The sequence below is a fragment of the Simochromis diagramma genome, unplaced genomic scaffold, assembly GCF_900408965.1.
Source record: "Simochromis diagramma unplaced genomic scaffold, fSimDia1.1 OVJJ01000816.1, whole genome shotgun sequence".
NCBI lineage: Eukaryota > Metazoa > Chordata > Actinopteri > Cichliformes > Cichlidae > Simochromis > Simochromis diagramma.
This window is the reverse complement of record NW_024386908.1, coordinates 17,689,654-17,714,048: the sequence shown is the minus strand read 5'-3', so window position 1 is coordinate 17,714,048 and position 24,395 is coordinate 17,689,654. Positions and strand designations below refer to the sequence as shown.

The 24,395-nt window shown below is 40.9% G+C and overlaps 1 protein-coding gene across 5 annotated transcripts in view; it reads left to right on the top strand.

Annotated features, from left to right (window-relative positions):
* Positions 1 to 765: 765 nt before the first annotated feature.
* Positions 766 to 24,395, top strand: part of plxnb2a.1 (plexin b2a, tandem duplicate 1) — a 225,747-nt gene continuing 202,117 nt past the window's right edge. For 2 of the 5 annotated variants that reach the window (XM_040035800.1, XM_040035795.1), the window contains exon 1: positions 16,009 to 16,290. The gene's annotated coding sequence lies outside the window, so the exon portion shown is untranslated. The other 3 variants (XM_040035798.1, XM_040035799.1, XM_040035794.1) reach the window with 3 other exon arrangements.

Genomic DNA, 24,395 nt, shown 5'->3' with positions numbered 1-24,395 from the left:
CAGAAATGTTACCTTATTGATCTTAAAACTTTTCTAATGTCTCCCTTGGTTTTCTTGTTTTCAGTGTTTTAGAATAAAGCCCTGCCTTTCCTTTGAGGCAAAAGAAGAAATTTGTTGTCTCCACTTACATGTCACTCTAATGGTAATGTTATTTATATGCACATGACTTTGCAGTGCTTACACACTCTAGACGCTGTAATGTAGCACTGAAAGTAACCGTAGGTCCTAATCCTCTTACCAACCATCGCATGTCATTGCCTGCTCAGGTTGGATGGTCTGCTATGTTGTTTTGTAAACCCAGCAGCCTTTATTTATTATGTATTTTTGGTCTTATCCCATTTTCTTTGGTTTACTTATAGGACTTATTCTTTCTATTGGTCCCTAAAGTCTGTACTGAATGTAGAATAAAGGAGGTTCGAATTTGTCTGAATCAGCTGCAAAATCAAATACATTTCAGAGAGCTGGTGTCTCTCAAGATTTTATGGTCATTTTAAGTGACCAGATATTTTCCCTCATCGTTACTGCCCTTATTTTACAATGACTTACCTTGATGTAAGTTTCCTTAGCGTTGAAGCTTGTTTTTCACTCTTATTTTTGTGCATTTGACTCATCTCCTATCTATCCTGAACAAGGAAATTCTTGCGCATAAGATTTTTAAGGTTAAACCTTCTATAAGCTTTTATTTTGAAAGGAAGCTTGTGCATGCTTTTTGTGTTTGATGCTGCAAACCTGACGGAGCATATACGCCAACAGGCATTGGGGGTTAGTGTTAGGAGGAGGAGGAGGAAAAGCCTTCACCCTGATATTCCTCAGTTTTGTTGCATCTCGCGCCGTTTCCAGTGGAGCTCGTGGCAGTAGATCCTGCCGGATGTGTGCAGCTCGCGTCGGCTCTGGATACGGAAAGCACGCGCTCCTTCCTTTGAAAGCTGGAAGTATACGCGTGTGAGCGGCGCGCGTGTCTGAGTGCGTGTTGGCTTGCCATATGAATCACACCTGAGCCGGGTGTGCAATTCCTGGGCGTGTAAAGCACATAGAAGGCAGCGTGTCCACTTGTTTGCCGTGGGAATGTTGTTAAACTAAACTTCCCCGCAGCGGCTCGGGCAGACGTGCGCTGCGCTCCGGTCGGCACTCTTTTCCTCCCTCTTCCCAACACCAGGATGTAATTTGGGCAACTTTTTGAAGGACCGAGGACACGCAGGACGAGTTTTATCAACTAACATTTGATTTAATTGGGGAATACTGTCGGCAGTCTGTCGCAGAGGGACGCCAGCGGCGGATCCAGAGGTACGTTGAGCGGCGTTTTGGCTGCCTGCTTGTTACTTTTTAACCGCACCTTTAATGAATACTTAACGCAGAAACAAAACTATTGTTCGTCCTCAAGCGCAGTCTCCCAAAGCCCTTCACAGCAGAAAAGCCTTTAAGGAGGATTTTAAAGATCTCCAGAGCACTCGTGATTCCTTATCAACGCGTGAATTCCCCTCGATGCCTTGTTTGGAGAACGCTACACCAAACTCCGCTTACAAAAGTTCAGGTTTAAAAACAAACATCGGTTATTAGCGATTTGAACGATCACCATTGTGATTAAGTGGTGTTTTATACTTAGCATGGAAGGTAGTTGATATTCGGCATTAAAGCCATATTCCAATCACTGCGTTTTCTTTAGAAAAAAAACAACAACTTGTGGACATGATTTCATCCGTGTAATCCGCTGCCACTGAGGAACACTTTAAAACTTTAAGTTGCCAAAGTTTTAAAATTGTCCAGCTGATATGGAGTCTCGGCTGTAATGATTGGCTGCAGGATGTAAGAGTCTTGCATATTGCTAATGGGTTAGAATACAATTAATTTAAAGGTTCCTAAACGAAGTCTGGCATATGGGAGACAGCGGAATGTGCTGGGACCCATCAATACTCAGAACATCTGGAGCCTCAGCCAGTGGGCTGATCCTGTTGAGTCGGTGACAATAATATATTCCAGACCGACTTCCTCCAGTGTCAACTCCACATATTGGAATTTACAACAGCTGTAGGAACCCATTATCTTTTATTGATTCTGCCCATTAATTCCATACCGATCTCAACGAGAGGGGCTTTTTTAAAAGACTCTGAGCTGTAACTCAACATCAGTTAGATATCCCTAACATTGTAGTTAATGTAATGTGGTTGAAGCAGATGTTTTTTGAAGGCATTATTGATCATAAGTACCTAAACCATTACAACAGCAGCCAGATAATGGTTGTACTTAGTCAAATCTTTGGCTCCAAAGGTCATTAAAACACATTGGTCCCCATCTCATGCGAGGAACTATGAATCTTGGAAAGTGTGCTGCTGGCCATCTGCCTCAGAGAACTGCTGTACATGATGGGGAGGTAATTGCCCATGGTGTGAGTTAATGGATTAGAATAGCCTCCACACTGCACCTTGGGCTCTGGAGCCATAAAACTATTATAGCTGCAGCGACACAGCTCTGTTTAGATTCAGGTTGTTTGATGTTATTAGGGCTAACAGGACACTCCAATCAGCCGAGCGTGCAGTTTCAAGGCTTCTTGAGCAGTTCATTGTCATGTTTGAGCTACTGCAGCCACTGGGGGGAAGTTTGAATGAGCGGGAGTCGATCAGATGTGTCCAGAAACTTTATAACTCGTACCTTTTTTTTCCTTCTTTTTTTTTTTAACATGAAATTTGCAGCCAATTACCGGGTTGTGCTTACTGTGTCAGTATGAGTGATGGAAATGTCTCCTAAAAGTCATTGCTGGCGCTTGTTCAAGCAATGTTCTCAATGAAATAGCATCTCTAATGTGTTCTTAAAGCAATCGATGGTTCAAAAGCACCGTGTTAGTCTGAATAAGCTCTTCAGTAAATCCCCTTTTTTAAATGTTTTCCTAGAAGCCATGCTATTTAATGGGCAGTTTTAACTCATCTGCACACAATGCTACGGACAGCACAACACAAACCCTGTCTTCTGTTTAGTGAAGTGACTCGTCAGCTGAGCTTTACATTGAAAAAGCCTTAGATGCAGACAGTGCAGGTAAAGGGAATTTCACTGGCTGCTCACTGGGTTGATTCAGCAGGACGGCTGACTTTCAGCTCGGTTACGTAGAAATGGAGAGCTAAGAGAAAGGAAAATAAAAGGCCAATGCCTCCTTTTTCACTTCTTACTATGACATTTAACATTTTGGAAGGTCAGCAGGTTAACTGTGTGGTTTTTGGGTAACTTCTAGAGACATTTTGCATTTGGCGACAGAGCTTTTGGATCCTTGAGATTACCTTTCTCTTTTCTAGTTGCTTAAATAGGCTTTACCCTGGTCTGAAGGCTCGGCCAGATCAGAACTGGCAGCAAGTAATATTCGCTATACAGTTTAAAAAAAACAAGACAAAACCCAGATGAAACAGGAAATGATGTGGGCTGAGCTGATAGTTTAAGTTGTTAAATTTGGCACCCTTTGCCTTTTGCTGGTTTTAAAGAACAACACAATTTAAAGGAGTAGTTTAATGTGTTTGGGAAGTGCACTTATGCACCTTTTAGCCACATGCTTAGTTTGTAACTGTGATATTACTGCGCGGTTAGCTCAGAGTGGAAATGTGTGGGAGATGGCTACACTCTTGGTAAAAAACAAAAAACACCCTCAGCCCTTGTATAGGAATTAATGAGGTAAATGGCAACCAGTTGCTGCTAATCATGATTAACTTAACATCAATTAGTTTGGCCAACTCTATAAAATTGGAAGCTTTGGTAACTTCCTGGTCTGGAGCATTCAGGTGTGTCAAGGTCAGATTGTAATGCTGAGAGAAATTGCAAAATACCCAAGAGGTCCGACTGCACAGACTGCACAGCCCTCAGTTAGCATTTTAAAGGTTGAAGTTCATGACAGTTAGAAAAAGACTGAACAAGTATGGCTTGTTTGGAAAGGATAAGGAACATGGCAGCACACCTTAGGTTTGCAAAATTGCATCTGAACCAACTACAAAATTTCTGGAACAAGGTTCTTTGGACAGATGAGACCACAGTGGCAATATTTGGACATAATGCACAACACCACATGCCAACTGTCAAGCATGGAGGTGGAGGGGTGATGATTTGGGTTCCCTGTAGTCACAGAGTCAACCATGTATCCCTCAGTATACAAAAGTATAGTGTGTACTAAGTGTTCTGGAGTCAAATGTGAGGCCATCTGTCCAGAGCTAAAGCTTGGCCCAAACTGGGTCATGCAACAGGAAAATGATCCCCAAGCACAGCAACAAATCTAAAACGGTCCATCTGATTGAAATGCTGTGGATAATACTTCAGAGCTGTGTGTAACTGAATGCCTGCAAATCTGAATGAATTAAAGCAATTTTGTAAGATGGGATGAGCTACAATTCCCCACAAAATAAAGCTATCGTGTTATTGTCAAATTAATCATGTGGTGTGTTTAGTTTTTCACAGGACTGTCTCTAGACTGTGTCTAAAATGAAACAAAATGTACCTCAAACGCTCACTAATTCATAAACTGTTCATTTCAAATTATTTATTACATTGTAAATGTAATAAATAATTACATTACATAGTGAATGGTCTGTAACAAAAAAAGGGGATATTGTCAAAGTCTCTCAGAGACAGCTAGTCTAAATGTGAGGAATCAAGTATAGCTAATTAACTGCTTTATACCATCCAGATTCATTTAACTTTGTTGTTTGGATTCAAACAAAAGAGTAAGGTTTCTACGCAATAAATTACGGTAGCAAGCTAGCTTGCTCAGGCAGTTTCCCAACTCCTCATTCAATTATTGGCTGATTTAACATCTAATGGAAAATGCCAGCGCTGCCTAAGCAAGCTATGACATGGAACAAAGGAAAAAGAGGAATTATCATTGATAACGGCTGGTGTTTTTCCAGCGTGGTGATATCTATTATGTAAGTTTGATGTCGTTAGCCATTTCCAGGCCCAAACACTTTTTCACTTAAAGACTGAAAGAATTTGGAGTCTATAATTTTCTGCACCACATCAGTGCAGAAAATTAAAGACTCCAAATTCTTTCAGTGACAGAAATGATTAATATGAATGTCCTACAAGATATTTAAGTCAATACTCATGAAAAAGGGGATTTCTAAGGTTTAGAGGAGTTGGAAGTAAATATAGCTTGCTGCTAGACATCTCAAAGTAATTTAAGAAAAAATATAAGCACTGCTTTAAGTTTGGATTTAAACTAGGTTGGAAAACTTTGAAGAAGTTGGCAAGAGGATGTGTTACCTGGTTACTAAGTACAGGCTATGGCTATAGTTCGGCTAATAAAGATAAAGGATGGGAGTTAAACTGTTCTCCTGAAAAGCCCATGATGTGGTCCGTGATGTTCAAAGAGACTCTGAAAACCAAAGCTCCACCAAAGCAATATCTGTGATGAACCCATCCACAGCAGTCACTGAAACCATGAACTGTAGTACATACTCTCAGTTTTTAAAAACCCAAGGACATGCCGCGTATGAATGGTGCTAATAAAAAGCTGGCGATGCTGCGAATGGTGACTGAGTAGTTTTAAGGGGCTTCTTTTCAGTAAAAAGAGAGACAGAGTATTGCAGCATGTTTTTTTTTTTTTTTTAAAAAGACAAGAGGCTCATCCAAAGCAGCAGCAGATGTTTGGGCCCAGAAACAGGATCGGTAGGTCTCCACTTAACAAGCAGATTGGCTATCCACTTTGAGATGTTACCGAGCCTGCATGCAGCGTCCTTCCAGCTCGGCTTCTTCTTTACTTTTTTTTTTTTTTTTTTTATATCCTGAACCTGCTGTTGCTCTCACCTCTGCTAAGAGCTTGATTTTTTTTGTCTCTCATGTGTTTGTGTATTAAAAAGAGCAGCTCTGGCCCCACCCTGCACTGTGTAACCAACTGAACAAGTAGTGTGTTTTTATGTTGGTAAAGCTCTCATCCATCAGAAGCCCAGTCAGTCTGAGGGCTTAGCTATACATTAGCGTCACCTTTGCACTTCCACCGCTTGACTGTAAGAAACCTGTTTAAGTGGAATGCAATTTGGTGGTTGAGTAACAGCACCACATTCAATACTCTGCTTAAACAGGAAGTTATGCTACTGCTTATATACAGTACACAATGATAGTAGGCTGTAATTGGATTTCTGTGCTAGACAGAAGCACAAGCAGATAGTGTTGGTGTGTTTAATTTCTACTTCTGCTTTCAAACCAAAACTGATGGTTATTAGCAAGCTGTGGTTTAAAAAAACAAAAATAGAAGAATTTGTTCTAAAAACATAAAAAATAATTATTTAATCCAGAGGAAGAATTTACAACAATACAGTGCTACAATGAAATACACAACTACTCTGTAAAAGTAATTATTATGTAAAATAATGCTTTTTGAAGCACTAAATTGTTAAGTCCCCAATTTCTTACGGTTTATGTGTGTGGTATGAAAAAGGAGAAAAAAAAAAAAAGTGGTTTTGCAGGTGGTGTTGCAGCCTCATCATGCTATTAGCTCAGGGACTTTGCATGAATCCCAGGCTGTGTAGCATTTTGCACAAGCCTGTATAATTTAATTAGCAGTAGTGCATCGTACTCCATAGGCTGTGACCGTGCCACTGTCCGCTAAGCTGTGATGCTACTCTGCTGCATGTGCTGCACACAGTCCTGGGAGTATAGGGAATAATCATTGTTTGTGATGAATATTGGTCTGCCAGTTTGTTAATTAAGCTCTATGAAATGCCTCCAAATTGAACGCAAGTACTGTATATAAGCAATTCTAAGTAATTATTGAAAATGTGCATTGATTTATGTATCACCCATTAGTGTTCAACAGTGTGTAGCTTGGCCTCTTGTCTACTTTTAGTGGCCACCAGAAAGGTCAATTTAATTACATCATGTACTGCTAACTTAATCTTCAAGAACATATTCTTGTTGTAAATCTGTATCAGAAAAGATAATTGGTAAGTAAAGCTTTAAAATTAATAGTAAATCCTGTGCACCTCTGTAGACTCACCGCTGCAGGTATCACGGCTTGAAAGAGAGAGGTTGTTGTGGGCCTGCAGCAAGGTTTACAAGAAATCTGCCAAATGTGAACAACCAGCAGTTTAATCTGCATGCAAGCAGCTTTCATTCTTCTTAATGAGGTTGGTGGATGCGGCAGCTTTAAAAGAAAGTTTTTTCATTTTTTTAAATCTTCAAAAAAGGTGATTTATTGGTATTTTATTGTGAAAACACTGACTGAAGAAACAATGACTAATTAATAATTTCACACAGTTTGCTTCAGAGCTGAATTGATTGATGGAGACAAGCTGGTTAATCAATCCTTATATTGAACCCAAGATGTTTGTATAGATTTTTATTTATTTATTAATAAATGAATCAATAAATCTCCTGATTATTATAACTATACTGTCCAAGTACATGCTGATGTGATAATTTAAATGTAACTAATATGCAGTGAAAAGTTTCACTCTCTGTTTTTGGTGTTTAAGTATGTTAAAGTTTAGCTTTGCAAAGAGCGACTGTTGGTTGAAATTGCTTTTTAAATTCAGGCGAACATCCTGTTTCAGGTTTGCTTTGGGTTCTTACAGCCGTATGTGGAACAGACTGTTTCTGTAGTTGCAGAAAATGGCAGAGGCTGGTTTTAATCTGTATTTATAAGCTGTGAAATTGAACAAAATGTTGGAGATCAAACTGTCTCTAACAGATGGATGCAATGCTTCCTGTGCTGATTGTCTGCTGGGTGCTGCGCAGACGTTCTGCAGCATGTGTTGAGTGATTCTGCAACTAGAAACTTCACTTTTTAAAAATCTGAGCAGCTTCATAGGAGAGCTCCTTGTAGTATTTGTTGGCTTCTTGTTCAACATCTTTTTCATATTTGCGTAAAACCTTCTGAAAGCTTTCTAGACATCTTCATCTTCATTTTTATTTATTTTTTTTATTTTTTAATGCATTTTCTAGCCTGTCAGCCTGTCCGTGGTTGTTTTCAGCGCTGAGCAGCAGTAGCTGCTGTTGAAATGCAAAAAAGTGTCTCCGCTCTCTTAAATTCGAAGCATGGACCAAAATTATGTTTCACAACTTGGCAGAGAGAGCAACGGAAGACTGAGACATGCTTTCTCTGTGCTGCAGTCATTTATCACAGGGAGAGAGTGGCAAAGGTCAGAGGTCAGACAGCATTCACATACTTTTTAGCTGTGTGTGCGTGCGTGCGTGTAAACCCTTGGCAGAAGATATTGTTTTGCACTTCTTGATCTGTTGTTGTTGTTGTTGTTGTTGTTGTTTAGCAGTTAATGGCTCCTAGATAAAGAAACATAGTTTATATAACCGCTTTCAGATGGCGAGATGAGTGCTGGGCACGGAGATGCTTTTAAAATATATTTGGAGAAATAAGACAGGGCAGTATGGGCGCAAAGGCTGTACCAATATTTCACGCTGTTTTTATTCCATCATGTTGACATCTGCCTGTTACGATGTCATTGTGATGTCATAGGGTGTCATATTACAACAATAAATGTTTTTTGCAAAGCTCTCCTCACGCCCTTTTGCATGATATGTTTCTTGATATCGTTTCTTTAAAAAATCATTTTTAACCTTTTTTAACTTTGACCTTGGGTGCTAACAATGGAGGTCACGGTCAAATTTGTAGCCAACCCAGGCGCTCATGTGCCCCAGAGCCTAGCAGATTGTTGCTGAGTTTGAATATTTGCCATAAAGATTTGTGGGGAATGTAAAGGTTTTACAATAACAGCATTACAAATGGGAATAAAGACAAAAGAGATGAAAAATAAGATAAAAAATATAACCCAAAACATGGACAAACTAACACACCTCCCCCTCCCACTTGCGCTAACAGCAGGTCAAGTTGACATTCAGCCCTCCTCTGATTGGCTAGTCGAGGCTAAGCAAGTGTATGTGTGTGTGCATAACTTCACAGGAAGTAAACCTGTTGGATGACTCATGGTAATAGGTAATAGTTTCAGCTAGACTTTTCTTTGTTCACTTGTCTAGTTGCTTTTGGCCTTTGATCACCTCACAACATCGTCCTTCCTGGTATGTCATGGGTTGAACTTGACTCGTGCCATTCTATGAAATATTTAAAAAAGTTCCTTATTTTAAAACCGTGAAATGAAATGTAGCTGCAGATCTGTAACCAGTCCTGTTTCTGTGCAGTAATGTAGCCTTATGTCTCCAAGGTTTCTGCAATGTTACTAAACACTTAGAAATGCTTGTGAGGTTTCAGACAGTGGAAGGTAATGCATTCAAACCGAATGCTTTATTAGAGCAGAGATGAACAGGAAGTGTTAGGGATTTAAAAACAATAACATAAAAAAAGGAGGAGGAAGGAGGAATGAGGGTCCAGGCCGTCAGCCAGTGGGTTGCTCAGCGTTTAATTAGTTGCAGTTCTAGCAAGGATGTTTATTCCAATAATATTAACATGACAAAGGGTTTCGACTTGGAAAAAGGTGGAATTAATTTACTTGAGCTGAATAATTTTCAGTAGGCATAAAAATATACTAATAATATTCAGTTAGTCACTTTGTCTTCTGGAAAATGCTTTTTTTTTTCCTCCACGTATTTCTTCTGTCATTTAATAGTTATTATGAATCAAATGATTAGATAATCAATGAGCCAAATGCCACACATTGTATTGCCTCTAATGGCTACTTGGGGTGGGCTCCAAAAGTGAGTCTGTCCCCATAGCCTGCCATCTTTAAATGTCCAGCAGAAATAAACACGTTTGCAACCTGCTACAAAAAAGTTTCGATCTCTTTAGTTAATTTAAGAAGTGAGCGAGAGATGCACAGGCAATAAATCTTTTACAGCTCACACATTTAAACTCTAACATTTGGAGTTGTGAATGTTGACTATACATTATTGCCTGTATGCTGGGAGTTGAGCTGGGCCTGTCCTGTGTTTGTGGGGTTCGGTGCCTTTTGAAGCATTTTTGATACATGCGGCGTATCAGATAAATGCATTCTTGTTAATGAAGCTTGCTTGTGTCAGCTGATGAATAGAACTCCATCCAAATATGGCCTGTTTGCACAAAACCAAGATAATGATGTTCATGTTGCTAAATTTGACGCTTGGGAACAGGAGGTCTCAAACTGGCGGGTGATGTCACAGTGACCATCTTTTGTTTTCAGTCTGTGCTTACTGGTGTAAAGTCTGTCTAGACTCAGTTTTTCCCGTGTTTCTGAACCTCCACTCGGAGACTACACTTTATTTATAACGTATAGCTGTTTTCATGTGGAGCCTCTTAAAGCGATCATCCATGAGATTCCTCATCTTATTTCCAACCGCCTGCACCACCCGCACCACCAGCACTATGCCGACACCTTTGATATATGCTCATTGCTGCTCCGTTTGTCTCACACTTCCTTTACATTATAATGAGCGCGCTCAGTCATGCAGCCTGTTGGTAATAAACAACAGCAAACTGTAGCAGGCTTAAAGATAAAGAGCTGCGTGCTCTCTGTTCGTCTTTCCCTCTTTTCATCTCTGAATATTTTTTAGTCTTGTCAGTGTATTTAAGAAATCCTGCTTCCAGAAACATCAAAAAGTTTACTTTTTTTTGCTCTGAGGAGGGTTTTCTATGAGGGATGCAGCCGTCTGTCGCTAGGTGTTCACAATAGAAAAAAGGTAGAGCCTCTCATCATAATTCAGCAGTTGTGAAACAGACATTTGTTTTATTTATTTATGTGAATGTGAATTTATACTGTGCTTGGAGCATGTGCATCAAATAATGAGTCCATAAATGGATAACTTCCCGGTCTTCAGTTCCTTTCATGTCCTCTTATGGTTTTAGAAGCACTTTTAAGCAGAATCATTTTTGATTTCTGTAAACACCTCTACCAGGCAGGTGTGGGGGAAAGCAGGCCTAAATTGATTCAATCGCTGAAACCGATGCTAAATGATCAACTTTCTAACTGTGGAGCGGTTGTTCTGAGTGCATTTTAAGCCCTGAAATGCTCTCATGGAGGCTAAAACAAGCCTGCCTCTTGGATTGTGTGTCTGGAGCCACTGATTGAGGCTGGCGTGTACGCGGACGAGCTTTGCTGTGTTTTGTTTGTCCAGCTGTTAATGTGCCGGTCTCATTATGCCGCTGTTGTCAGGGAGCCTCCGAGTGGAGAGCGGTGATTTAAGAAGCCAGCCTGACTGATTACCGACCTGTGCTCTAGTCCTCTTGTTCTCTGTGGCCGTGCATGTGTAAATGTTTAAAGCGTTTACACATGCACGACTTGTACAGGTCAGCTTGTGCTGCAGTTTAAAGCCATTAGCAGTATAAGACTCAAAAAAATAAATAAATAAATAAATAAATAAAGCAGCGCTATGTGATGCCATTCTAGAAACGATAACCGCCACTAGCTGCCGTCCTTTGATACCAGTGCGTGCAATGGCTGTTCAGCAAGGGTCATTGTTATTGGTTCGATGCTAGTGCAGTCTCTGAGTTCAGTTTGCAGCTCGCTGAACTGTGCTCAAACATGCACTGTCAAAACGATCAGTGTTAGTATCTGCAGTACTGTCCCTGTATTTACTTTGTACTGGATCGATCGCAGTATTGCACAGCACTAGTATTTAACCTGCTTAATCTTGATGCTTTTTGCGAGCCAGTTTGCTTATTGGCATTTGGTTTTCCTTAACTTGCTCTTCCATATCTTGTTTTAAAGTTTTGGTTTTCCATCGTTGGAAATTCAACATTTTATTGATGACATTATGGGTTAGAAGCTGGAGACCACTGATGAGGTGGTCAGCTGTTTGATTTGAAATTATTCTTCCACGTCTTTGGCGTCAAAAAATAATACTGGTCTGCATTTCTGCAGATAATCAGACTGGACGGGTATGGTTGCCTTTAGGTCATTTGCATTAACTATCTTATATACCACTATCATATTGTGCTGGTACTAATGGGTTAGCGGGTGCTGACTTCAGAACCACAGTAAGTGCTGACATCGTGTTTCTCAAGGTTCAGTTCACATTGAATGGCGTCTGCCTTTTAGAAGCGAAACATGACAGCCTCTCAAAAGAATACAAGAGAACTGAGCGTGTGTTAATTGAATGTCTTGAACTGTACATGAACCCTTGCTGCCCCCCGTGCCAGCTCGTGCTACGAACGGGTGTGAACTGCAAAGTGGAGCTGCAGCAAACAATTACTGTGTCGCTCAATCATTTTGACAGTTCCTCCAGTGATAAATTCATTTGTGAGCTCAAGAGGAAACGTGTCAAACTAAGTTTCATCTGAAGCATTGTTGATCCTCAGCGGAAGACAAAAGTCTGTTTCTATGCTCGTCCTGCCAGGTGAGGAAAATAGATTTTATTGATGCTTGGCTTGACAAGTTTAAATTAGTGTTACATATGAGGTTTGGAGTCATCTTTATCTTTTTGTTTTTGCTGGTTTAGATGTCTGACAATTTTATGGTCATTAAAATTTGAACTCTACAAATGGCCCTGTAATAATCTGTGTGTTGAGTGGGTGAAGAGCTGTATACAGAAACAATGACAGAGTCTCTGCTGCATTGAGTTGTCTTGAGCACCAAATCCCAACAACAGTCGCTTCAAGGTGTTTTATAAAGTAAAAAAGAGATCCTACAATAACACAGACAAACTCCAACAATTTATTGATCCCCTGTGAATAAGCACTTGGCAACGGCAAGAAAGAAAAACTCCCTTTTAACAGGAAGAAAGGGAGGTGAGGGAAGGAAGACGGGACAAAGACACATTGTGGAAGAGAGGCAAAGAATAATAATAATAATTTATGATTAGATGCAGAGTGGTGTACAAACACAGGGTAGAAGAAACACTCAGTGCACCAAGGGAATGCCCCAGCAGCCTAGACGTATTGCTGTGTAACCGAAGGAGGATTCAGCGTCACCTGATCCAGCCATAACTAAAGGCTTTATGAAAAAGGAAAGTTTTAAGTCTAAACGTAAAAGTAGAGAGGGTGACCTCATAATAATGAAGGAACTATTATGAGTAGTGAGTATATCTTTGTAGAAAGCTAGAAACGTGTGTTTTATTTCTATGTTCTGGTTATGATAGCATAAATTCTCCTCGTTTTGTTCACTTAGAAGCCGAAAGATGATCATCATCGATTGCTTTTATTAGCTGAGTTTCTGCTCACCTATTCACAGGGAGTCTTATCAAAGCTTCCTTTTGCCCAGTGTTTATCTGAACTATCCACTGTCTGACCATGTTACTGCTCTATAGCTATGGTTTAGTTGGACTGACAGTCGCCGGTAAAAGTATTTCAAAAGTCTGTGTTTGTGGACACTTAGTGATGATGAGACTTGATTTGTCTGAGTGTTTCTCAAGGAAATTTCAATACTGCAAAGCACGTACACATTCCAGGCAATTTCTCGTGGAGAAGAAACCCAAATGGCACAAGGGGAGCTTTGTGTGCGACACACACATTTGGCAAATTGTTCCCGTTGTTTCTCCATTCTGTCCTCCACATCACAAAAACCCAGGAAGGGGGAGCCCCAAGAGAGAGAGCGAGGGAAGGAGATGGAGGGGGAAAATGGATCCCATCAAGTCAGATCGCATTGTCTCGTTGATTGAACAATTTGTAAGTCTGTTTTGTCAGCATCGCGCTTTTGCAGAACTCCCAGGAGTGCCGTGCACGAAGGCCGCTGCACCATCGGGCGCCATTTATTTCACCCCAGCTGCCCTTTAACTTCATCATCATGACTGCTTACACGTACACACATACTCTGTATCTCTGTCTCACACACGGCAGTTTATGATGATAGATATTTGCCTGCGGAATGAAGAGTGGGAAGCGTAGAGGGCCATTTAACGACCTGGGTATTGCCGGCTGTCTATGTCTCTCTCTGTTAATTCAGGGTCACGTCAGTCAGCGTGCTCGGAGATGTGAGGCGTCACACTCAGAGCAGAGTAATGATTAAATGAATAAAGGGCTGCTGCCTGCTTGGTAAAGAATAGAAAACATGAAAAGACAAAAAAAGGACTGAGGGAGGAGAGCTACAATGCCCCTCAGTCTAATGATTCCAGCCAGCATTTCTTTATCTCCATTTAATTTCATACAATGCCTTTAATTACTTGCTATTCTAGTTGCTAACGTCTATTGTACGGGCCTATTACAGGAGGAGCAGGAGGTTCATTATACTAGAAAGATTGATGCACTTCAAAATCTTTCTTTTTGGTGTTGAGTAGTTTTGCTTTTTTTCCTTCTTTCATGAGGAGTTGAGCGAGATTTTTGATCTTCTGCGTTCAGTCTTGTGTCTTAGCTCTTCTGTTTGGCAAAAGGTTTAAATTTTTAAACAGTGGAACATTTAAAATTCAGTTCTTAACCCACCAAAACACACCTGTGTTTGTAACTCTTAGTAATTATAGTTTTGCTTGTAAAACAAGCCTCTATCCTCGGGCTAATATTCATGGAGGACACATGTGCTCAGCGACCACTTTATTGGGAGCACCTGCGCAGTCTAATGCAGTCCATTACAGCAGCTCCACCATAAAAATCTGCTTTTATAAAGCTTATTCTTGGGCCGCTTGACTGAGGCAGAAATCACATTTATTTTGGTCTTTGTAAACAATTTGAATCTTGGTTATTTAACACAATTTTTTTTATTATTTTGGGTGGAGACGGGGTCATCTAGTAGTTGGCTGGGCCCTGATTACCAGGCAGCCTGTAAGGTACTTGGGTGATACTGAAAATGGTGACTTTTTCCTTTTTTTTTTCTTTTTTTTTTTTTTTGGCTTTGCATAGTGACTTACAGAGAGACAGCTGTTGAACTGTGCATGCTGCACAGTGATCACTTAGATTAGGCAAACTGGACTTTGGAGTCAAATGTACCAGTAAATCTTTAGAGCTTGCACAGCATCTGACGTCCGATTGCTTCATTTGCTGTATTTCTTGTCGTAGTTCTTGAATTTTTCCTCCATGGAGCTAAAAGCTTCCTTCTGATCGTTGTGTGTCTGCACTTACACATCTGTTATAAATCTATAACTATTATTCAGTTCAGTCTGTTCCTATAGGGTTGCTTTGTCATTTAGTTTATATTGGGTTTCCGGGCCTTTACCTGACATTATGGAGGAGGTTCAGCTGCTGCCAAGACTGCCTTTGCTGCCTTCAGATGTTGTGATGATCGCTGACCACTTTATTTACACCTGTTGAGAAGGTCTTCTTTACAGTAGGCTAACAAGTTGTCGCTTCAGCCTGTTTCTCCTCTGTGAGCGCCGCCTCCTCGCAGCTCAGCACCAGGCTGAACACATCCTGTGTAAACACCGACGGAGCCGTGATGTTGCTGGTGTGTTACTCCTGCTTTTGCTTTTGCTTCTGCATTGAGACGGTGACGGTCATCCAACGCTGTTTCCATTCACGGCCTCTGCTTGATCCGATTATGAAGCAGCAGCGCTGTCTCCTCCTCTTCTTGCCCTTTCCTTGTCTCTCACTCGCTGCTCACCTCTGCCCCATTTCCTCCTCATTCACAAATCATTCGGAGACTTTAACACCATTAAAACTCAAATTAAGGTGCTTTAATGGAAACCAGCATGGGCATGTTTCGTTTTAATGCAGCACCCATGTTGAGCAACTGATTTTGATAGCGTATTGATGTCTGAACTACGTGGAGTTACTGGGTTTATTGTACAAATCCACTGAGAAGGTCTTATAAGGCCCGAAACGTGCTAAAAACTAATCTCCAAGGTTATCCGTATCAAAACAAGACCGGTGTCTATTTAGAAAAAAAATCTTTAGACCATGCTTCCCATTTAAAAGAGAATCAGATCTCTAAGCCACAGCAAAGTCCCTGCATCTAATGCAATCAGCTACCAAATTTAACAAAAACCTACATGCCGCGGGCATCAGCCAGAGGACGGGAATACTTTGTATAAAATCATTATGAGCTGGGAATTACCGCTGCTTACATTGATGTTGCATCACTGCAGTGCGTCTGCTTTGTTTTGTCTCCAAAAGAAATGTAGATAAAAGGAGCATCCGGCATACAGGAAATATGATGGGAGTTAATTTATCGATGACTGAGCCACATGTTCGTCCTCAGTTGAGATTCAGATAACCAGAACCTGATGAAATGGTAAGCAAAGATAATTTGGTGCCAAAACAAGTCTTTGATGAATTAATTGGATTCTGCTCTGCTTTTTCTTATTTTCTGTCTTATGTTGTTATAATAATGGGCACTTAAATTAAACTTGACCAACATCCAAAGCAACGGACCGTGTACAAGAGATGAAGCGAGGGTTGGTGTGACAGAGGAGGACGCCAGGGGAGGGTGAGATGAAGGCAGATGATCCGCTGTGCCGACCCCTGAAGGGAGCAGCAGAAGAAAAAAGACATTAAAGTTGACCAATGTTCCAAACAGCAAAGTAAGAATAATGTCTGTGAGCCAAAGCCCCATTTTCTAGATTTTAGATTTAGATGGAAAAATAATGAAGATGTTTAAATATTTTCTTTTATTTTTTTAGAAAAATAATAAATGAGAGTTAGTTGCAGGAATGTCTGGCAGTAGTTTATGTCAGTAGTTTATGGTTGTTACTGCTGTCAGGTCAGGTCAGGTCACATGGGACAGCATTTAGAGGCTGATTACGTGCGTGTGTATTTGTGTTGCCTTTGGGTTACAGTGCCTTTGTGTAACATGCTTCCAGGTTGAAGCTTGAAGGCTGAAGGTTGTGTTTGTTGTACAAAGAGTAGCAGGTATGTGTGTTGTCCTTGACTGCTTTCTGTTTGTTCAGATTGGTTAAGATGATAAAAGCAGAGCTGTGAAACTTTTTACAGTCCTCTTTACTCTCTCTTTATACCGGTTTACATCAGGTCCGTTTCAGGTACGCTGAGTTATTACCAAGTTAGGTCTGAGTTATTCTTTACCAGCGGTTTATGTGGGCATCCCTCAACTTGTTTCAGAGAAGCTGTCTCTGGCTGTAACCGTACTCCTGCAGTACAAACTAGATGTATGAGGTTACCATAAAGTGAGCATTACGTGGCTGTTGCATTGCACTCTGGGAAATGTAGGATCCAGTTTTTTAGTTCAGTCCATGCCACTGATGTTTTTGTGAGTTCTCTAAAAGTAAAAATACTGTAATTTATCTATACATGAAGTTTCTTTTCTATGAGGATTTTTAAATTTAGATTTTTGCTTGCTGATAGAATAAGTTACTACTTTTAAACATTTTCTGTGATGCAAAACAAAATGTTTAAATTCCTTTTCTTGTCTCAACACTCTGAACTCTGGTCTCTGTATGATGTCACTGAGCGCGGATGTCCTTAAACGCAGTCAGCACCACAGTGCTGACTGGCAAGCCCCACCCATGCTTTATGCTTATAATGTCAGCCAATCAGAAGGAAGTTTAAGGGTGGAGTTCAATTGGGCTAGACCAAATGCAAGATGATATGGAGTAAAGCATAAACTGACCTCAAGATTCTTCTTCCATTACTCACGCGCCACCTCTCCACCAAGCTTAATAAAAATGCCTAGGTACTTTTTTTTTTTTTTTTTTTTTTGACCAAAGGACAAATGATACAATTCAACCTACATCTTGTAGAAAGTAAAAAAAAAATTTTTTCCTTATATACATAAAAGTGATTAATCTATTCAACTGAGTTGTTAAAAGCAATTTCCATTTATCAAAATCCCAAGTAAATACAGTTTGCATAAATCGGTCAAGACTGCCTCTCTGTGTGGCTTTAGTGTCAAATCTGCAGAGAGTAGAGCTTGTTCTGTGTGTGCACAGAAACGTGTGTGTATAGGCAGGTGTTTAAACAAATACTCTCAAAGGTGAAGCTTTTGTATTTTTCTTCATCTGCTGTGAAACTGAAGATGCTGCGCTGGGACAATTTCATAATCCAAACAACAAATTTATCCACGAAAAAGAATAAAATCAGTTAAAAATGGTTGATGAATAAAGCTCTTTATAGGAGCTTTTCCTCATAAGATGTGTTTTAATCGCTAATCCTGTTGGTATATGTTGCACTTTTAGTTTTCATCACTCCACGGGGGATTTGTTTTTTAGTTGAGGGTGATGGTGTAAGATATGTGCTCTCTGGCTGTGGGACTTTACCATGTTTTACTTTAGTCTATCTCACTATCTAACTGAAACCATGTATCGGTGTTTAAATCTGTGACTCGTAATGAGAAACCCACAAACATCTGATGCCTGAGAATACAGCGCGGTTCTATTTTGTGTCAAATGTGCAAACATGTCTGAGAACTATTCTTATAAATGCAAGTGAAGCAATTCAGGTCAACAGACTTCTGGTGCTCTGAGTATTTTAGAGGTGAGAGGGTCTTCCTGTGTGGGCTGTAATTAAAACCAGTTGAGTGTCAAGCAGTATGGAAAAAGGAAATGGCCCTGAAAGTAAGTGAGTGTGTGCGTGTGATAGGTAAGCGGTTGTAAAATTTGATAAGTTGACATTACCTAAAGGTATCTTTGAGGATGAGTTACATTAACTTTCATACCAAAGTGTAAAAGAGCTCTACCTAGTCTGAAGTTTTCAGTGTGTTTAGCTTGAATGGTCAGTATGTGCCTGCAGCTGTTAGCAAGAGCAACACTGGCAAAGCTCAGATACTGAAATGTGGCGCTGACTGATTTTAGTGTGAATCGCTGCTTTTAAGTGCAGATGTAGTTTGGTTGGTACTCTAAAAATCCCAAAATTGATACCCAGCCATACCTCATTGGTTGGTGAGGGGTTTGCTGGAGGTTGCTGGCTGTTAGGTCACACAAAGAACGTGCTGCACTAAAAACGTCCCTGTGATTGCCGGTTGCTCCGGCAGATTGCTGCATTCGGCTGTAGTTTGCATGGAGACAAGTCTATGCAAATACTGCAAACTGGTTTTGAATGCTTTTTGTTGGTAATGACTGTCGTGTGGCAGGAAAAGTCTGACAACCACCGGCTTGAAGGGGATGGGGCAGGAGCCAAAACAGTGTTTCAGACAGTGTGAAGTGAGAAGCTGCAAAAATTCCCGGTGTGAGATAAATAAGGATTATTTCAAAGTGGGGAAACTAACTGCACTGTTACACTCTGAAATCAAGTCAAATGGATCCACTTTAAGTCACTGTAGAATAAAGTGCTGTGGGATTGTGGTTGGAGAAAAGCGCTCCGAGTGGTCGATAAGAGCAGAAAAGGGGTTGTATAAAAGACGGAGCGTTTACTGTTTACAAAATAATGGACATTTGCCTATTTTGCTAAACACAGTGGACACATTTCCCTAAACTGTATTCTACTTACTACTTGGCGCTCTTCTACAGACCTCAATTTGCATTTATGTACTATTACTGCATGCAGTCAGCTCTGTTATCTCCTGTGTGGATGAATGATTCACCCTCACTTTACCACTTTACCTAGTGCCCATAGATGGACAGATGTCAGCTGTCTTTAATCGCCTTCACAACGTCCTCATAGTTTGTTAGCACTTTATGTGTAATAATGGCTGCACATGAAGAGTAGACTAATAAGTTGTATTAACAACTTAACAATTGTAGCTTTTATTCCACAAACTCTTGGAAACAGTCAAAGTGTGGACGGAGCTGCATTTTCAGCTGAATGTGTGGCAGCGTGCATGTTGATCTATCAGTGCGATCGCACCCCGAGCCCCCTGTCTGCAGGCTCCTTTGGCATCTCATTGATACTGCTGGCTATTAGCTGAGGTAGGTGTGTTTGTGTCAATCAGACATAAAACACGGTGTGAAAGACACAAGCGCTTACTCCTGCTTCAGGCCTGCATGGTGCCATGAGACTGTGGGTTAGGTGGGAGGCGGCCCGATCTCATGCGGTCTGAAGTGTTATGTTTTTTCACCTCTTCTAACACATGTGGAAAGGCAGGTGGTGGAGGTTGCACACACAGTTGTCTCCTGAATGCAGTGTGGCTGGAGCTGAAGGATGTGTGGATGTGTGTTCTCATGGCTGCAGTTTGACCTCTAGTCTCCACCAAAGGAAACCTCAAACCGCTGTCCTTTCCTCCACTATTTTGTCTTTTTCAACATCTGAGTGTCTAACTCCAGCACTTTCCCACACGCCTGGATTGCTTTGCTTTGACTTCATTTCTCTGCGTAAATCTTATCTTCGTGTTTAGCTTCCAGCCTTCTGTGTGTGTGTTTTTTGCATGAATTAGTATGAAAAGCTGCGAGTCTCCTGCTTAGTAAGTGGAAGCACTATTTGTTGTCCTTATCATGCAATCACCATGCCACTGTTCATGCAGTGATGGTAATCATGATGAACACACACACACACTGCTGATTACAGATGAAGCATGCACATTTTAAATTGAATCAGCAAGTTCTTTATTGTTGTTGTTTTTTTTGTTTTGTTTTTTCATTTTCATTTTACTTTCACTGTTCATTTTTCTTCTGTCCTTTGGATTTGGCAGACCTTTCCTTGACTTTGTTAGGACTTTGTCAGGTAAAATTATGCCCGGTAGTGTGGAAAATAAAAAATTATAGGCTTTTTTGTTTTTATTGCTGTTAACTTGTGGGTTGTTTTCTCGTGTTTCCATCCTTCTCAGGTCCATGGGGTCACATAAACTACATGGAGTGAAAACCAAGTTAGTAAACTGACTGTAAGATTGGTGACCAAAAACCACAGTTCCTGTAGTGCCCACTTGAGGCTGACTCTAAAAGCAAGTCAGTCCCCATACACTCCCATGTTAAAACGCTTTAGTTTTCAGCAGAAATAAACCAGATTCCACACTAATGTGTTAATGCTAATGCCATTTTTGTATCTATTGTGCAAATAGAATTTTCTGACTCTAATAACAAAGGTGGCGTCTGTAAACAAGAAGAGTGGGCACGCACTGGGCCGCATCCATCTTTTATATACAGTCTTTGCTTGAGTTCTGCCTATTTATTTAAATTGAGTTCAAACTTTCTTTGGCTAGCTGTTCCTCATCTGTTTCTCAAAAACATGTCTGTATTCTAGTGAAATACAGTGGGGCAAAAAAGTATTTAGTCAGCCACCGATTGTGCAAGTTCCCCCCACTTAAAATGATGACAGAGGTCAGTAATTTGCACCAGAGGTACACTTCAACTGTGAGAGACAGAATGTGAAAAAAAAATCCATGAATTCACATGGTAGGATTTGTAAAGAATTTATTCGTAAATTAGGGTGGAAAATAAGTATTTGGTCACCTCAAACAAGGAAAATCTCTGGCTCTCACAGACCTGTAACATCTTCTGTAAGAAGCTTTTCTGTCCCCCACTCGTTACCTGTATGAATGGCACCTGTTTGAACTCATCATCTGTATAAAAGACACCTGTCCACAGCCTCAAACAGTCAGACTCCAAACTCCACCATGGCCAAGACCAAAGAGCTTTCGAAGGACACCAGGAAAAGTATTGTAGACCTGCACCAGACTGGGAAGAGTGAATCTACAATAGGCAAGCAGCTTGGTGTGAAAAAATCAACTGTGGGAGCAATCATCAGAAAATGGAAGACATACAAGACCACTGATAATCTCCCTCGATCTGGGGCTCCACGCAAGATCTCATCCCGTGGGGTCAAAATGATCATGAGAACGGTGAGCAAAGATCCCAGAACCACACGGGGGGACCTGGTGAATGACCTGCAGAGAGCTGGGACCAAAGTAACAAAGGTCACCATCAGTAACACACTACAACGGCAGGGAATCAAATCCCGCAGTGCCAGACGTGTTCCGCTGCTGAAGCCAGTGCATGTCCAGGCCCGTCTGAAGTTTGCCAGAGAGCACATGGATGATACAGCAGAGGATTGGGAGAATGTCATGTGGTCAGATGAAACCAAAGTAGAACTTTTTGGTATAAACTCAACTCGTCATGTTTGGAGGAAGAAGAATACTGAGTTGCATCCCAAGAACACCATACCTACTGTGAAGCATGGGGGTGGAAACATCATGCTATGGGGCTGTTTTTCTGCCAAGGGGACAGGACGACTGATCCGTGTTAAGGACAGAATGAATGGGGCCATGTATCGTGAGATCTTGAGCCAAAACCTCCTTCCATCAGTGAGAACTTTGAAGATGAAACGAGGCTGGGTCTTCCAACATGACAATGATCCAAAACACACCGCCCGGGCAACAAAGTAGTGGCTCCGTAAGAAGCATTTGAAAGTCCTGGAGTGGCCTAGCCAGTCTCCAGACATCAACCCCATAGAAAATCTGTGGCGGGAGTTGAAAGTCCGTGTTGCTCGGCAACAGCCCCAAAACATCACTGCTCTCGAGAAGATCTGCATGGAGGAATGGGCCAAAATACCAGCTACTGTGTGTGCAAACCTGGTAAAGACCTATAGTAAACGTTTGACCTCTGTTATTGCCAACAAAGGTTATGTTACAAAGTATTGAGTTGTATTTTTGTTATTGACCAAATACTTATTTTCCACCCTGATTTACGAGTAAATTCTTTACAAATCCTACCATGTGGATTCATGGATTTTTTTTTTTTTTCACATTCTGTCTCTCACAGTTGAAGTGTACCTCTGGTGCAAATTACTGACCTCTGTCATCATTTTAAGTGGGGGAATTTGCACAATCGGTGGCTGACTAAATACTTTTTTGCCCCACTGTATCTCAGCAACAGTTGGACTGATTAGCATGAGTTTTTGCACACAACATTTATGGTTAGCAGAAGACGAGTCCCTGCTGACTTAGGTGCCCTTCTGTCTTTTTCTGAAGTGTTACATGGGGATCGTATTAAGATTGTGAATTATAACCGGCATGTTAGCATAGCAATACTGACATTCGCAAATTCACTAGTGTGGCTTTTGGCTGCTTTTTCCTTGAGCTGCGTTTCTCCTGCATTTCTTTATAACTTGATTTTTTTTTTTTTTCTTTAAATCTAGCCCTGAAGTACAGCCTGATTCTTCAAGTCTAACCAGGTTAAATCGATGTTAACAGGGTAACAGGACAGGCACTTTCTGAGCCAAATAAAGGTCAACAGCTCCTTCCCCCTAGAAGACTACAGTAATGTTTGTCGAATGATTCCCATTTAGCTGCAGGAGGGTAGGAAGTGGGGAGAAAACATACACACTAATCAGAGGCTGTCAGTACTTTCCAGTGGCTCTGACGCAGCGTTACCCTTGAATAAAGGTTTAACGCAGTTTAGCGGAGTTGCTGCAGCTGTAAGATGTGGCTTTGTGATTGTGTGTGTCTGTGTGGTCCTACGTTTAACCTGCTGGGTGAGCATCTGTTCAGCTCTCTTGAGTTTTCCTGGCTTTCTGGCCTCTTCTTAACCTTTCTCCTTTTCACTGTGGATCACCCACTTTGTTCAGACCAAACACTTCCAACACCCACCTTCCACATTTTGTTTGTCTGTCCTTTTCTCTGCCAGGTAGTCTGCTGCCGAGTTCATGACCTGTGTTGTGAATACAAAACGATTATGCAGCTGCGAGACTTCTCTCTGCTTTAAGCGAAAGGAGCCTGTTTACATCTGTCGCAGTGGTGGATACCTGAAAATCTGTTTAGCCATGCTCCCCACTACCAGCTTCTAATCAAAGGCACCGGATTCATTTCCGAAATGGAGGCCAAAAGGCCTGAAAACCGGGACTACTGTATAATTTTAAGACATGCTTTCTGCTGCCGAGGCTCCCGTTTCCAATATCCCGGTGCCTGTATGTGTTGGTTATTTAAGGAGAGCTCATCCCAGTGTGGACAGAGCTCTGTGAAATTATGTGGGCTTTTTTTTTTTTTTTTTTTTTTTTTTTTTTTAAGAATGAATCAAGTTCAGGATGATTATGAATTATCCAGTTTCTCCTGTATTTTCTTATGAAAACACAATTACTGCTAACTAGGTAATCCTACAATTTCCTTTGATGTCATATTTTTCTCACATCCTATCACTGGATGCCAAGTAAACTCCATTAGTAGTTCGTTGGTGGTTCATTCAGCTCTCCAACATTATTGGATAAAAAAAACTCATGGCTTAGTAAGACTACCCTCTCACCTTCATCCCCATCATCCTCTGATGACCACCAGGGCCGAGAAATGAAGCCACTTCAAGACTCAGCCTGAATCCGCTTCAGGCTGGCTCCAAAAGTGAGTCAGTCCCGTAGACTCCATTGTTTAAAAGTCTAACTACAGGTGGGATAAATGTGTTTACAGCCTGTTATAAAAATGCTTTGGCCCTCTGTCTCTTGGTGCCTTTTGGAGCATTTTAATGGGGTTACTGACAGATAACGGGACCTGTTGTATTTCCAAATGTGGTAACTTCTGGCTACAAAACAATTTGGTGACTTCACTGTAGCTACATCCATCTTTTATATATAGTCTGCGTTATGTTGGCGCCTGCTGGGGGAGTTTGAGGTTGCATTGCTATGAAAAAGGCAAAAGAAAACTGTTGTTATGTTTTTGAGTCCTAAAAATATTTCAGTGAAGACCAAAGCAGAGCTAAGTTACAGTGAATGTCTGACATCTGCCCCCTGTTGGCCAGGAGATCTGTTAAGACTCCTCACACCACTGAACAAAGTGGTATTATCTCCAGCTGAACATATCTAAAACAAAAGAAATGGTTGT